Source organism: Amphiura filiformis, chromosome 1 (assembly GCF_039555335.1).
Source record: "Amphiura filiformis chromosome 1, Afil_fr2py, whole genome shotgun sequence".
In the NCBI taxonomy this organism is placed as follows: Eukaryota; Metazoa; Echinodermata; class Ophiuroidea; order Amphilepidida; family Amphiuridae; genus Amphiura; species Amphiura filiformis.
Window position 1 is genome coordinate 61,745,710 of NC_092628.1, and position 10,196 is coordinate 61,755,905.

General features: G+C 36.4%; 1 pseudogene; it reads left to right on the forward strand.

Annotated features, from left to right (window-relative positions):
- LOC140162115 (uncharacterized) overlaps nucleotides 1-7,825 on the forward strand; it is a 42,142-nt pseudogene extending 34,317 nt beyond the window's left edge.
- The last annotated feature ends 2,371 nt before the right edge of the window (nucleotides 7,826-10,196 follow it).

Below are 10,196 nucleotides of genomic sequence, written 5' to 3' on the forward strand. Positions count from 1 at the left end.
TAATAATGTGCGCTATGTAGTGAAATAATGATTTATGCCAATCAACTGTGTGCACACACTAACCATCACATTCGTACCATTTACAATGACATTGTATATTAGTTTAGTTGGGAATCGCCATACTAGGCAGAGGTAGGTACAGGCAAGTCAATTTCATTATGCATTTTGTTTTTCAACATAATTATTTTCCAAGTGAATAATTATGAAGGTATAGTTAATCATTGTATATGTAGCATTTTAAAAGGAAACGGAATGTGGTGTTGGTTTGAAAAGCTAAACTCTAAACGGAAGTGACTCAATAAGAAATGCTGCCATTGATGTTATCACGACGAAGCATTGAAAGTACATGACAAATTGTTGCATGCTTCGTGAACTGGCTAAGTAAACCTTAAAATGTTTTGTTGGATTTGTGAAAAGAAAACGGTGGAATGTAATCGGTGACCTAACTCACATAGCGTAAATATGAAATGGTAGAAATGTGGTGGAATTTGTTCACTCATAACATGCCAAGGAGTTGGGATATGATAAGTGCCTTTGCTGTATAATTCTACAAACTTGATATATACACGGTGATTATAAATAATGGTTGGTGAGTACATACTTTTAAAAAAGATGTTAGTGAAGACTTAATGAGGAAATTCTACACTGAGAAGAATTTAATTTTTTGAGAAATTACAGTGATGTATGTTGTCAAACAAATTGTATAACAAAGTAAAAAAATTCTAAATCTCAACATGTAAATATAAAAAATGTAACAGAATTGAGTCATCGTTATTTTAAGGCATAACTGCTCATATCAGGAACACTTGCTGCAGAGATGCCTGTTAGTCTTCAGGAAATGTCCTAAGAATTCAGGAAACTTCATTCAGATGATCATTACATTATAGATCATGTACATTGTACATAAGTATTTACAAAGATACATGTTTCAGAATTTGTTGACAATACTGACTTGTATGACCTGTTTACACAGAGCCTGAAGCCAACTTCAGTCGAACTTGAATTTGACTTTGAATGTGTTTCTCAGGATCGCCACGCTTTTGAACTTGAATCCTAGAATTTGACTTCTAATGACTCCCCGCTGCCAAGTTTTTTTTTTTGATTGAAACATAATTAGATGCCAAGTTCTAATGAATATTGGACGCATCAAGTGAGGGTGTAGAAGTCTAATTCACTTTTGCTTTGAAATCAACTAATGTTCTCTCTGTAAAAACTCGGTGCATGTTTCTTGGAAGATTTGGAACATGTCGTATCCACTTGAGATGGTAATTTTTGTACAACTATATAGTGCTTGACATTATGTGGTCAGGATTTGTTATCATGATGTTGGCTTTTGAACATGCACATAGCAAGTGGGCGTGTATGGTTGTTGCAACTTGATATATTATTTTCATTTCTCGAAATTAACACCAAAGTATCCAAATGTCAAGAAAAGCAAATCCAGTTTATGTTCAGTATTCAGTGGAAAGCAACTTATATAGAATTATAGTGGAATATGAAATGTAGTATTGAATATATATAGCTGATGCACACATTATCGATGTTTCCTAGAATGATATGCCATGTGTGTATACGAAACGGACACAATATGATGATGATTCAAGAGCCATCCTGGTTATTAACCTCAATTGGGCTGTTATTTTGATGCTTTTCCTGGGATTCTATTATCATTGTGCATATTGATTATTTACATTTTAATTGTTTCTGTTTGATACATATACTGGTTTATTACAAGAGACTGTACATGTTTATTCTTCAAACTTCCAAAAAATGGCTTTATTGGGACAATGTGCACGTATGGCACACACAAATTTGGTATTTGCACAATATTTAATTTTTGGCACATGATTTGGATAAATTTTGGTGGGAAACAGCTCCTTTTCCCTTTTTCTTTTCCTTTGCCACCCCAATTTTCTCTTTCATTTGTTGTCAGAAAGGGCACTTTTCTCTTTCATTTTGCTAAGTTACCAAGGTCATCTTTAAAACAAAACAAGTAATTTTTATAGGATGTCATCGATCTTTTGGGTTGTTTCCTTATAAACAAACAGGGATGTGGGCCCTGTGAAAAAGAATCAATAAAAAGAGTAGCTTGAGAAGTAGTTCACTATGTCTCTCTGCCTCATCTCATCTCTCATCACAATTCTGTCATACCGTCTTTGGTCATACAAGCGTTGTCATCTCATTTTGCTCCTCCTATTCTTATGCAATGGGAAAAATAGGTGATTAAGGGAAGGCGTGTCGGTCAAATCTGAGCAGGATAAATTGCCAGGAGCCCAGGTCACTCTGCTGGTTTATTGTTTCAATGTTTCATAGAAATTCAGGTAGCACATCTGCCTTGATCAGTTACATTATCAGATGGTCAAGCGATGCTCTATCAGATTTGTGATAATCTCTTTTTTAAATTTAAGGGTTATCTTGAGTTTGCAACAGCTGACATCATATTTTACTTGTTTTGTTATTGCAGTTTATTTCTCTGAATTTACAACTGTTAAATGCAGTGACCAATGATTGATTTTCAATGAAAAATCTTCACACTTAGGACTGCTACTCAACAAAAACACTAAGTTGGAAAAGAATTGTATAGCTTTTTGAATAATAGAAAGTGAAAAACAACAAAAGTGATTTTTTAAGATAATGGGTCAAGAAGACCACTGTCTGGCCAGCTGCTTGCTTGCTTTGTGGTAAATTATTATATAATGGAGACCTTCTTTGGGCCACTCTGGTCAGCAGCAGTAAAGGAAGGCTGATGTCAAATTATGAAAATGGCCATTTGACTAACAGAAAGTGTGAAAACAAAATAAGATATGAAATTGTAATAAGCTGGAAATTTGGCAGCTTTCAATAGCCAATATGGTAGTAATACAAGAACTTTGATTGAAAAATAACAACTTCACTCCACCAACCAACACATGCATATTATGAACATACGCACTTTTCAAATGTGTATGAATTACTGAAAGTAAAATACCAGCGAATCCTTTTAGCACATTAAGGGAAAGCTGCACTACTAACCGTCCATTCTTATTGTTTCAATGTATTATTTTGCAATGGTGGGATGCACATGCTCATGTCTTGCAAAGATTATGTGAGGACTGTGTTTACAAAGGAAGTGGCATTTTACTTTTGGTCAACTGCTTTGTGAAAGAAGTGGGAAATACAGGCTGTATCAAAATGTTTATTCTCCATAGATTGTTGCTGTTTTTGAAGAAAAAAAACCTGCTTCCTCCAAACATACCATTGGATGCAGTTGAAATGACCAGATGTGCAAATATAAAATATAATGTTCGGTCATTTCAAGCGGATCAATAGTGGTCTTTGGAATAGACGGATATTTCAAAAACGCCAAAAATGGATGGAGAATAATAATTTTGATACAGCCTGTAAAATGAAAAATGTCTTTATAAAATAAATATATGCCATACCCTGTATGAACCCTGCAATGTAATACAGGTATGTGCAAAACATCAATAGGAGGCATTCTAGAGTTGGTTTCTCTGCCCTGACTGTTTTTTATTGTATCTAGAAAGTAGATCCATTTATGTTCTGACTTATAATATTGATTGTTTGTATAAATATTACTGACATGTGTGCCATTCAGGTTTATCTATGGGATATGGTCAACCTTTGGAATGGCACTTATCATCATTCTGCCATACCTCAGAAAGCAGAACATTTCAGTTAATTTTACTGGTGTTTTCACATATTTTACCCATGATGGTATCATGATTTAGTGTTCAAATTCTGTTTACTAGAAGTATAATAAATCAAAAGTATTTCAAATCCTTTCTTTCCCAGGGTTGACTTCATCCAAGAACTTTTTATGATGTTTAGTCTAATCAAGACTTTGTTTTCTTCTTGTATTTTGCAGGATATCACTTGGACAAACTAGAGGCACAAGTTAATGGTTCATTTATGGATAGCGCCACCACAGAGGGCGCTCCTCCACCTACAGCGCCACCACCTCAGCTTACCAGCGATGAGGTGGAAAGTCCCCCAGATGCTAGCCCTAAGGAGGAGGAGGACAGTAACAACTCAGATGTGGCGCCAAGTCCCGAGAAGAACATGTTACAACGACAGTCACCATCTGCACAAGGATATCAGTGTAAGCTATGTACACTGGTTGCCTCCTCACAGAGTGCACTTGAGGAACATATGAACATACACACAGGTTCCAGACCGTATCACTGTTTGGAATGTGGTTTTAGTTGTTCACTACAAAGCACACTCAACCAGCATCTGGCCACACATCATCAAAAAGACGCCAACATGTTAATTAGGTGATCGAGACACCGGGCTATGAAAACAACTTGGAGCACCTCATGAAAGATGAAACACTTACAGAACATGCTCCTATGGCAGCAACAACGACCACATCACATAATGATAATTTACCTACCTCAGGAATGGTGACCAGTCCGGTCACCACCGCAGCACCCCCGCTTCAGCAACTGCCCACGCTGCCAGCGGTGGTCCCTCCTTCATTTCATGAGCACAGCAAAGTATTCCAGTGTAAGCTGTGCACGCACATCTCACCGACCAAGACACATCTAAATGAGCACATGAACGTGCACTCAGGGAAGAAACCATATAAGTGCCTGGTGTGCGGGTTCAGTAGTGCCTTCCGCTCTAGCCTCATGCGACATCTTATTGTTCACACAGGTACCAGCAAGCAGTATAAGTGTGACCACTGTCACTACCAAACCCCGTACAAGTGTAACTTGCAGGCCCACAGACGCAAGCGACATGGTAACTCACATGATCATAACGATATTGACTCTCTGGCTACCGTCACACAATGCCACATCCCCAATACATCATGGCAACCGAGCTAGTTTACTCCAGGTACAAGATCCCAGTAAATTGGTTGCTCATGTTGGAGAGAATAAGCTGGACATGCGTCAACGCTCTCCAGTATCTCCCGATGCTCTCAACTCCTTTCTGCCAGCAGCAGCTGTTGCAGCGCTTAACTCAGGAAATGCGACCACAGCCACCCTCGCCAAATGGCTCCAATACATCAGCCTCAAATGATGCTCAGGAAATGTTTATCCACAAGAACTCAGCTCCAGGATCGAATCTGGTGAGCACCCACCTGTCCTGGAGAAAAATGCTCCCAATAACAGCGAATCATCAGAACCTAAAGATGTGATGGATTATTCTGGTGCCGCCACGATCAACAACGACATGCCTGTTACAGCAAGTGCAAGCCCTACAGCACCCATCTTAACAGCAGCCTTACCAGGGTTTCATTAGGCATACCACCAGGCACCTTGCCACCAGGATCTTTGCCCACTAGTCAGCATGGTGAAATTTCAGTCATCACCCCCTTACAATGGGCCAGTGCTGGTTTTTCCAATATATAGGGCGCAAGAAAGAAGGTGGCGCACGCAAGCGGAAGCGTACACCCCTTCCCAAACGCGAGTTTCTGGTCTCGCCCACTGGAGATGACATAGCAGATCCATGGGCAGACACAAGTAGAGATTCGGCTAGCGGTGGAGGAGGAGATAATCAGTCTGACATTTACCGTAATGTGGCTCTCGCGATTATGCCATGAAAGGCGATCTTACACGGTGCTGTAAACGGAGGCATGGATTTGTCTCTGTGATTCTAGTTATGCGGATCCAGACATGATGGCAAATAATGGATCACCAAGTAGTGGTGAACAGACGAAGGATGAAGGTATGCATTAAGCCTGGCTCAGGAATAGGTATATCAGCTGGGTACTCCCAAGGTTCCCAGCTGACTAGGGTCAACCCAGACGGATCCGTCAAATTATTCTGAGAGCCAATCACAAAATTCATCTGATCTAGCAAGTAAGTTGAATAAATGCCCCCATTGCGAGAGACCTATTTTGCTGATCATGTGATTTTCACCTTGCACATGAGTTGTCACGCCAACGCCACCCGTATCAGTGCAGTATCTGTGGGTATCTTTGCCGCAAGGACAAATTGAGTTCACGTGTCACATAACACGTAGTCAGCATGTGAGATAGGGTGGTCGAGTTGAGGTGGACTCTGTGTGACCAAGAGTATATTGGGCTTAGAAAGCCAGAAAAAACTTCTCAGGGAAATACAATTTTGTTTAAGAAGTTGTGCTGTAATGGCAAAGGCTATTTTAGGAGAGTATTATTATTATTAACCTTGCCCCCTACTGTTTATTATAATACAAAGATGTGAAGAACCATAACTACCGGGAGTGCAAAATATATTTGTTTCACTCCTAAATAAATTTGTACTGTCCCTGAAATTATTTTTTTTCATATATTATACAATATATGTGTTCTTGTGGAAATTATTAATTGTGTAATGTTAACTTGCCCTTCTGAGCACTTAAAGAATATCTTGTTTTCCCTCTTTTTGGAATGCACTCATTTGATAGACCCTATATAATCGGACACCACATTAGTCATTTCCTTGAGTGTGTGCTTGTGTTATATTTGTTCCTCATTTTAATCATGTTAATAGACCATAAACAAATCAAAAACTTATTGCATGATATTTGTGTTGATGATTGTGATTGGCTCACAAAGGACACCTTGACGGACAGCTGGGCAGACCTAGGATCAACCTCATGTTATATTATTGCAAAAGTAAAGGTAGCCTAGAAAGACATTGTGTGCCTTGCAAAGGAGACATAACCAGGTATAAGGGATGTGGTAAATGTTGACTAAACAAATATGAGAGATGTCATAGCAAAGTTGGTTGATTTATATTATTATTATAATGGGCATTATTACAGCTATGGCATCCCAGTAAGTATTTGTACAGAAGTATTTGTTTCATACACCCATTTATAACACCGGCGTGTCCAGAATCTTTTCCTGTGGAGGGCCCAGCCCCTCTTTCAGATTTATGCAGGGGGCTTAATGGCTAAAATCACACAAAAATGGCTGATTTTACATGATTTTTAACAAAGTGCAGGGGGCTTCAGCACCCAAAGCCCCCCCCCCCCTGGACACACCACTGTATAATAACTCACTGAAAGTAGTTTTGAAACTATATAGTTCAAACTAATGTTTCCCTCATACCTTGGGGTATTCTTCACAGGTTGAATATGCATGATTGTTGAATCTGGAAAGCACATTACAGTATTGTAGACCAAGCACACACTGAGATAGTGTTGGTGTTGTAAAGAAACTTGTATAGAAAGATCCATAAGTTGGTAAGAGCAAGTGCTTAATTGGCTATAAGTACTTTTACCTACAGATTTTGTAACTATAATATCTTGGATTTTGGTTCATCTAACCACTTCAGTGCATCATTAATTTTTCAATTATAAATCAAATGTTAAAATAAAGTGAGCATGACAGAAACTCACTAAGAATAGCCAATTCAAGTTTGTTCTGATTGTTGATCTTTGAAAACTTTGCTTACAACACCTTATGGAAGTTTTATATTAAGTTTTCCCCAAATTTGTTGAGTGCATGCAGTTCAACCTTGATTGTCAGTTTATAGAAGAACTCCATAATTACTGGACCTAAGTCAACCTAATTTGGTGCAATTAAGCACTCTGCTACAAGGGATAGTGATAATAATTACTGATGGATTTTATATATTATATTTTTTATTATTCACTAGAAACTAGAGGGTGCAATTTTGCCAATGGGTAGAATACTGAAATATCAGGGATGATCTGCATTAATGAATCAGGGATTTTAATAGCGCCTGATAAATGCAGCTATAATATTATTTATACAAATGGGATCACAGCAGCTTAAAAGGTCTATCCCATTATGCTTTCTGGTACAGAGAAACTGCACTTGCCATAGACATTGTACACAAATCCTCACTTCAACTTTCAATTTCTCACTTAAATCAGGGTGCTTTTGTTTGAAAATATCACCCTACAGTATTGTGAATCAATCTGTAGCTATCAATATTTAATATTTAATCGGCTATATTCTTGGTATACATTTGCTATGAAGCAAGCATATACATTGCAATGCATGATGGGATAGTCCCTTCAACTGCTGTGAATGCTGTAACAGAGGTGCTTATGCAAACCATGTAATGATAATTATACCTCTGTAATGTTTTAGGGTTTTCTAGTCCAGCCTTAAGGTTAACAAGAACACTTAATAAAAGAGCAGACAGAAACTTGAGAGTGACTACCAAAAGTATTTTCAAGAGTTATTGATCAATTGTTAAACATGTTTGCTCTCTAGATATTGTGTTAATTTTAAGATGGCCTTGAAAAACATATCTGATTTAAAGACATTAATCAAATGTTTTTCTGCCATTCAATTTTTGTTATAAGAATGATTTCATCTTAGATTAGGTTTTCTTTAACTGTTCAGTTAAATGAAGTTAGTGAAGTCAAAATTACTATTTGTTATGTGTTATTGTTTGGATACCCATTAGACAGAGGGGATAGACAACAGAAGAGTTAACCTTGAGGCTGGGCCACATTCAGTATGAATGGAGTTAAGATAACTATGAAAAAAATTTCTACTACTGCTTGAATACTTTTTTTCTATCATGTTCTCTTCGCATATACCTCAAAACTTAAATGTTTACTATCCATTTTCCTTATTGTGGTGATTTCAATAAAATCGCTGGTATTATTGTGATACGCATTTTTTAAAGTCAGGAAGAAAAATAATCATTCTCTTGTGAATTTTAATGCAAATTGCTTAGCAAATCTCTGCAGTGTAAAATATGAAATATATATTTTTTGCAGGAAAGTTCACCATGTTAAATAAATGTTAGTTGAAATGAAATTAGTGATATCTATATTCGTGTTGAGGGCGCTTTTTGTGCATTCTTTTCCCTGTGAATTTGATTGATTAATGGTAGAGCAGTGAATGCATATGGCTATACCTAGAGTTTTTATTTTTCTCAGGAATACTGGTACTGCTGCGCGTTACTGCCAAATCCTTAACTTGTTATGAAAAAAATTATTATTAAAAACGAAGCTGAAATATTTGTAAACACAGTCCCAATATTATTTGTAAAATAATGGTTTTGTGTGTTAAGGGCTGCATATTTCCCCATTTTCTTTTGTTTGTTTTTTTGTTGCAAATTGTATTTTATATTGCTTTGTAGAGCTCAAGATTGTTAAACAAAGACCCGATCTTTTTTGAGTAGTTATCAATCAATGAATGTAAATTGTGAAAGAATTAAATCTGGTGATAGGGCAACCATTGGTATTTTTGACGGACTTTTGTTGGTGTCTTAAGAGGTATATATTAGCATAACACCAACATTGAAATTGAACTTAAAACAAAACATTATTCCATCTCGCCTGTAGAATTCCATACAGTGGTAAAAAAAATGAAATTATTTCTCACTTAATTCCAATAATCAGCTTGTTTGATTAGAATAATGTGGTAGAAGCCCTAGTTGTGTCTTAACCATAATTAAAATTATATATCTGAATGAAAAGAGTTCTTTTGATATGTTGGGTTGTCGCTGGTATGGCTAAATAAACAAAATGAAGGGCAGCTTGTAATATACTCCTTCGATATTTTTTTATTTTAGTAACAGGAATGAATTTAGAGCGCAGTGATTTTCACTGCTAGTCAGGCCAAAACAGCAATATAAATTGTCCATACTTTATTTCAAATAAAAAGTAGCCACTACACTAGTAGTGTGCAGTGGAGAGTATTAATAATTATTATTTAATCAATATTACAAGCAGCAATTCTTGACTTTATTTAGTCATTATAAAATGTAGATATTTTTTGATATCAATAAATGTCCATAAAATGTATGTAAAACATATAAAACGCTTCAATTGGGAAAAAACCTCTGCATTTATGGTATAGGCGCATTGCTTGGTTAATGGTAGCCAAGTAATGGGAAACTGTTACCAAGGAAAATAAATATACATCTATGGTGTTTGAATTGTGTAAGGATTTTAGGAAATATGTATAGTGGTATATATGAACATGATCAGTTATAGATTCAAAAGGGACTTGCAACTTTCAGTTTGATTTTATGTTAAAGTGTGATGTTATTTTTGTTCTTATTCTTTAATCATCCTCATATTCATATTTGTAATAATTTTATTAGTTTCAGTATATATTCATTTAATATAGTAAATACAAAAATGATTCTGAAACGGCACCAACATTAACATAATAGTGAACGGCAGGTTTTTTTGTTAATATTTACCAAATCAATGATTTGTTTCTTTTCATTTCTTCACATCATTTTGGAAAATTTTGATCAAAAAAATGCCATAAATTGTCTCCACAA